A 7,418-nucleotide genomic window follows, 5' to 3' on the forward strand; every position below is an offset into this window, starting at 1 on the left:
CCAAAGAGGTGATAATAAGTGTGCTGGTAACATTTAGATCTCTTTTATGCCTCCTAATACAAGTAATTAAACTAATACTACCCCTCATTTGTAGAGTGACTGGAGGCAGGAGAACAGAGCTCATTTATTCCATGCCCTGAGAAAAGGAAGACAGAGCATAAACTTGAGGCACAGTCCCTTGATGGAACTGAGTGACAAATTGCTCTACCAGAAGTTGAGACACATGTCTGACAAGTGAGTTTATAAGAGCAATGGGACAGGCCAGCTGGGCGTGGCTCAGCGGTTGAACATCGATCGACCTGGGATCCAGGAAATTGGGGTTTGATTTCCAGTCAGGGCACATGCCCGGGTTGCGGGCTGGGCAGCCGATCAATGACTCTCTCATCATTGATGTTTCTATCTCTCTCTCTCCCCCTTCCTTTCCTCTCTCTGAAATCAATAAAGATATGTTTAAAAAAATAATAAATAAAATAAGAGCAACGGGACAAATGCTTGGAAATGAAGGCTCTTTCGGATGTTGCATTGTTTGTTATTTCCTGCCTTGCTCCACAGCAGCTGATGTAGTTGTCAAGGACATTTAAAGACAGCAAAGAAATCTAAGCAAGAAACATAAATAAATAAATAAATAAATAGGACAAGTATGATTGAGGCATAAAATGAAGTTGGAACGAGGCTCATGGAAAAAAAATTCCACTCACTAGGCTCTAGGCTTCCCAGCATTGACACACAAAAGAAGCCTGATTAGTTATGGGATTCCTAGCTTTCTCAGGATTTGTTTTAAATTTCACATGAAAAGATAGTTATTCCTGATACCAAATAAAAATAAATTGCTCCCAAGAGGACTTGTAAAGTTAGTTCCATGAGTCATTCTAGAAAATTCGATCACCAAAACCAAAGAAAGTACTCAATAGGCAAAGGGAGATTGTTAGTACACAAATGACACAAGTAAGTACGTGAGTACTCGAGAATGGAAGATTACAATCTCAGCCAGGAGTCATAGGCTCTTGTTCCCTTCTTCTCTGTCCCCGGCTGGCCTCTCCCTGTTATGTTTTTGTTCTACCTGGCACTCCTCTTTGTACTTCTTTTTTTCTCAGTAGCTTTATTCCTCTATTAATCTCCCCCTCATACACACTCTCTCTCTTTCTCCCTCCCTCTCTTCCTTCTCCCACCCTCTTCAGTAAAATTGTTTTCTGGTCCTGAAGTTCAGAAAGGACATTGTACAAGGTCATACAGCTGATCAGTGCAAGTTATGTGCCTTAAGACTTCAAGTCAGACCTATGTTTTGAACCAAACTCTATCCCTAAATATCCACTCAATATTTAGTAGGTATTTATTGAGTTCTAACTAAGGTGATCCCATCTAGACTCAAGACTTGAAATGTCATCTGTACACTCATATCTCCCAAGTTTGTACATCTGGTCCTGACATCTCTCCTGAAATCCTACCTCATAGACCCAATACCTTTGAACATTTCTACTCAAATGCCTAAGAAGCCCCTCAAAGTGTCCACATCTGAAGTATAATGGAGGCTGGGTTGTGCCTGCAAAGCTTCTCCTGCTTAAGTCTTCTATATCTCAGGAAGCGGCACCTTTATTTACCCAGTTACTCAAGTCAGTTTTCCTTCCCTGTTCCCTTGAATACATTGGAAACCTATCTGCTCCATCTTCAAAATAGATCCCCAAATCCAGACACTGCTTTCCAACCCCAATACTATCACCCCAGTCCAAGCTCTCTCCCTCTCTCACTCTAGTGCTAAAGTAGTCTACGTTGACAACCTCCCATTTTCAAACCTTGCCCCACTCCCAGGCTAATCTTTACACAGCCTCCACAATAATCTACTTAAAGCTAAATTAAATCATGGCACTCCTTTGCTCACAATGTTCCAGTACTATCCTCGTATTAAATAAAACTGATATTTACTATCAGGGAATGGCCTCAAGGCTGTATATAACCTGGCCCTGACTATCTCTCTGAACTCATGTCCAAGCACTTTCCCCTTTATTCATTGTACTCTAGCCATATTGGTCTTACTGTTCCTGAAACAGGCGAAGTCCATTCCCACCTCAGGGCCTTTGCACTTGTTCTTCCAAGTGATACATGGAATATCTGAATTATTAAGTAATTGAAGACCTTTTGCTGTGCATACTATGTTGGTTACTTATTAGTTTGTACAGGTCAAGGGTATTGAGGAATGGACTCCAGGGTAAGGGTGCATTGTTATCTCAAAGGGAACCTCCAAGTCCCCCCTTCCTGGGGAGCTTAAGGAACTCCCTCCATCCTCTGCCTCTCATATTGTTGATGTTGCTTATTAGCACTTGCCACAATTCCTGGCCTGAGAGATACTGTAATCTACATCTCATTCTTATCTTCCCTTCCAATCTGCATTCATTCAGCTTTCATCGAGCACCAATTATGTGCCAAGTATTAAAACAGCTCAATTCCAAAGAATTTACAGTCTCCCCAGATGACTAGCCTGGGAGCAACAACTAGAAGGCCAGGTGATGTTTGGTCAGCAGGATGTTAGGTTAGCAGTGTAACGGAATGACTAAATGCCTACCCTTTGGGATCAGACTGACCTACGTGCAAATTCTAGCTCTCATACCAGCTGGTGACTTTTGCTAAATTATTTATTCTCTTAAGCCTCCATCTCCACATCTCTAAGATAAAGTTAAAAGTAACTATTAAATAGGGTGGTTGTAAAAATTACATAAAATACTGTATATGAAGTACTTAGTGGTGCTTGATTTTGTGTATGTTTCAATAAATGTTATTATTAACAACAACAAATATGTCTGAGACTGTCAGGAAATCCTTCACAGAGGAACAAACGCTTGTGTTATTACTTAAAGGAAGCATTCTTAATCTAAGCAGGCACGTGCACCTGTGCATTTTGTTTCTTAGTCAACAATTATTCATTTTCCAAAGTGGTTTCTTGTAACATCCTGGGATGAGGAGTATCCTGTTTTGGTTCTTCTGTTTTTCAAACAGAGAGAAAAAATGTCAGAAGTTAATTCGCTCACTCAAGTACATACTAGTTTTGTTGTTTAACCAATAAAGGCCCTCTGTGAGAAAAGACTGCACGTAAATCTGCATCGAATGCCACGCAAAGCCTTGTGAAGGACTCAGTGGTGCATAACCACGAAGAGATACCACTGTGCTGGGGGTGCGTGAAGGTACTGAGAAAAGCACACAGTACAGGCAGAAAAGTTAGAATGATCCTCCGTGGTGCTGGACTAGAGTTATAGGAATAAAGAAGAGAGCTCACGGTCAGGAGGTATGGTCGGGAAAGACACCACGAAAGAGGTAAACTTTAAAGCTGGGCTTCAAGAAAGTGAACAGAATTTAGAAAGTGGGTACAGAGGGGTAGAGGAGAGAATGTCAGGAAGAAGACAAGGTATGAGCAAAGGGCACGGTGGCTAGGATGCTCGACACGCATTCGGGAGGCCTCGAGCAGTCAAGTTCTCTTCGTGCGAACGCTCTTGTGGAGGACACGTGGAAGATGAGGACTTGAAGACAGCTGCTGGGTTAAGGAGTTTGGACTTCATCCCCCAGGCAGCTACAGCCGTTGCACGGTTTTGATGAGAAGATTTCAGGAATACAGGCAGACTGTAATGGGAGAGCAGGAGGGCAGGATAACCGGAGCAGGAATTCTGATCAGAAGCCATTTAGAAAGTGGGTACAGAGGGGTCGACGTCTGCCTGACATAAAATTGGTGCTGCTGTGGGATTAAAGGGAAGGGGTGAGTGAGGCAGATATTTTGCCTGGAGAATCACCAGCACTTAGTGACTGGTTGGCTATAGAGGGAGATGAACAATCTGCACAGCAGGAGCTGGAGGGGCCCTCAGCCCTGCAGCATTGTTGCAAGTGATGTCTGCAGACTACCTCCAGCAGGATCGTCTAGGGTGCTGGTTAAAAATTCAGATTTCTATGCCCTATTTCAACTTACTGAATCAGAATCACTGGGTTCGGGACCCTTACAAAGTATACATTTTAACAAGCAAGCCAGGTGATTCTTAATACTTTAAAAAATTTTTAGAACACCTCTCTTAGAAGTTATTTGACCAATATTTTCTGCATTTGTTTTTAAGATATGGAAACCAGGATTCAAAGAGGTCAAATGGCTTTCCTAAGGGCACACAGCTATCTAGAACTAAGATGAGGCCTTCTTATTTCCCATCTGGACTTGTTCTGCCATGCCTTGCGAGATGTGTATCTCCTCGTTGGGTACAACAGGAAGGGCACTATTTCCTGACTTTCTAAGTGGTGAGGCAGAAAGACTGGAACTAAGTCTTACTGGAGACAGATGCCTTAAAATTCCAGCAGGCTGATGTCTATCTGCTATGGCTGAGAGGGCCATCATGTAGAGGGGCTGCTGCTGCTGCTGCTGTCCTGGATCTCTCATCACAGCCCAACTTTCGGACTCTGAGCATGTGGGTCCATGGGAATAGCCAGGGCCAGATGACCTCCTTAGGGCAACGTTGGCACAGGACTACACAGAGGAGGTTGGTCCACACACTGTCCTAGCTCTCAAATAGCAGTGCAGGGAGCACTTCTTGACATTATTACCCTAGATTGTGAGACTCCAATGAACTGCTCTGAGTGTCATCCTCTTTGATAAGCCATGTTATTTAGAAGACCGTATACTGAATTGAGAGAAAGAAGATCTGCTTAAAGTCCTTTTCTAGCTGTGTGATTTGGGCCAAGTTAATTATGATATATTGTTACCATGAGATTGCTATGCCAATTTCCCCATTTTATAAGTGAAAAAAACAAACAAATGAACAAACAAAAAACACAGAAGCTCAGAAGTGTAGGATAACTTGCTTAAAATTACACAGCATGTTAACTTTCTAAATCTCCATTTCCTCAAAATGAGGAAAATAAAATCAACTCTACCTTACTCGCAAAGTTTTATGAGGTTCAAATGAGAAAATATAAGAAAATACATCACATTACTAGATATGGATGTCAGGGGCCCCCAATCTTCTCTTTTCATCGTAGTAAAATTATAGCAATAATTCACACACACACAAACACACACAATATATGTATACCAACATAATGTGACACACAAACACATAAGGTTTATTTAAAAGAACCTTGAAAAGAAAAAGATTAACTCAGGGTAAGAATGTGCTTATGAGTCAATTTCTGGGCCTACAGTATGGACTCCACCGTGTGGCTTCCTCCAGCCATACCTCTACCATAGCTGGTGAGACGTGCTCCAAGCCTTCCCACACCCTACATTCAAAGAGGCTATCTCTTTCCTGTTCTTCTACTTACTATCTTCCTCGCCTTTTCTGGGGAGCAGAGAATGGCAGTGTAGCCCTAGTGTGTCTAATCAGGTTGCCCAAAACAAAGCTGAGCCTTAGCATGTATTTAGACTTGGGGTGCAGAGCAAAGGGTCAAAGGCTCAGAAAACTAGGGAAGTCTATGGGTTGACTATTCCACTTGTGATGGGGTACTTATAAAAATGGTTTGCCTTTCTCTGACTTATCTCACCTGGCATAATACCCTCTAGGTCCATCCATGTTGTTGCAAATGGCAAGATTTTCTTATGGCCTAGTAATATTCCATCATATATAATTACCTCATCTTTATCCATTAGTCTATAATATTTCTGTCAAGTGTAACTGAAAAATTTGTTAAAAGTAGCTTGCATTCATTTGAGGACAAACAACAAACATCCCTTCTCCTAGCTTTAAATAGAGTAAAATAGAGCAGAAAAATAGAGAGGAAGTGGAGAGGGTTTTTTTTTTAATCTTTAGGAAATAATTTACAACATGAATATTTGAAATAGGAATTACCCTAGAGAGATTAGAATTTAATTTAAAAATTCATTTTCCCCTCAGCCTTTAGCAACGTCCCTAATATATAGCACAATCAAGCTCTAAGATCTTACTCCTATTTCAGCATTTTTCAATCAGATCATCCCAGAGTGCTTGCTAAAATGCAAATCCATGTGTGGGCTTCAGTTCAAATCAGCCGATTTAGAATTACTTGCACACTAGAACTTGGAAATCACCATACACCCCTTCAAGCATTCAAAACCATTTCAATTTTTTATCAACTACAATAATCTGTTATTTTATGTGAGAAGGGTTGGATACAGTGTGCTAGGATAGTGGATTTCAACTGGAGGAGATTTTGCTCCCCAGGGGACATTGGACGGTGTCTGGAGAAATTTTTCAGGAGCTACTTACTGGCATTTAATGAGTAGAGGCCAGGGATGCTGCTAAATACCCAACAATACATACGATGATCCCCCCTAAAAATAATTTTTGGGTCCCAAATGTCGATAGTGTCAAGGATAGAAACCCTGTTCTAGGGTTCCTCTTGCTCTAAAGTTCTATGATTCTGAATTATAATTGTCCTTATAGTTTAGAGGAGAGCGTGATTGACAATGATGGGTGTGTCTAGGAATGGGCAGCTCTAATCTCCCAACTGCATCAAGAATAGCAGACCTAGTAGGCAAGGAAAACATGGGGCAGGGCTTCCTGTACGTTTGCTGGAAATCGAGCTACGGTTAGTTGCTTGAGATGGCGTACGTTTCAAAGCAGCAGATGTGTAAATTCTGTGGATTCAACCTTAGTATCCTCAGATGAGCATCTTCCTCTTATCCCCTTTTACTTGCTTTAAATTTTCATTTTCTGGAAATAGCTTTTTTGTCCCATTGGACTGTGACCCACCTTATTATTCAGCAACTCCCCCATCCCCACGCCAGGTCTCACCGTAACTAGCTGGACTGAGATGAGTCTCCCCATAGGTAGAGATTTGTACTGAACTGTTTTTTAACTCATCCCATTGCTCCCAAGTTGAAGCCATCCAGTGTTTTGGCATTAATGCCCTACCCTCAGGACCAAGCAGCCCTTCCTCATGTCATGGATTTGATACACACTCCCCATTGATGTGTTGGCACTTAAGGATGATTCAAGTGACAGAGAATTATCCAATCTGGACAGCAATACACCTTTACGGCTGCTACCACCTCTTTAGTCAATTTTTACAACAGATTCACATCTGCCACCTGGAACCAAGAGCAAGTGTTATGGAGCATTAGATACTTTTATTTATCCTGGGATTTAGTTGAGGATGGGCGATTGTATTCATAGCTGCTCTTGGACAGAAGAAAGATCAATAGGCCGGGGGACTCTGCTATGTCAACATAAGCAAGTCTTTCAGCCATTGAGGCCTTCACTTTGTTCCTCTATAAAAGGGCAGTAACAGCTAGAAGGCTACTGAGATTCTTTCCAACTTTAAAAAATATTAAAAGCATTGAGAAATTTTTAAAAATATGTAAGTAATAGGAAATGAACGTTTTATGGTATTGACTCGTTGCTAATGGTGTCATTTCTTCTGAAATGAGGAAGTTGGCTTTTACAGTTGGAGTCAGGAAATAGTTTACATTCTCTATAGGA

Source organism: Miniopterus natalensis, chromosome 9, assembly GCF_054644295.1.
Source record: "Miniopterus natalensis isolate mMinNat1 chromosome 9, mMinNat1.hap1, whole genome shotgun sequence".
Classification (NCBI taxonomy): Eukaryota; Metazoa; Chordata; class Mammalia; order Chiroptera; family Miniopteridae; genus Miniopterus; species Miniopterus natalensis.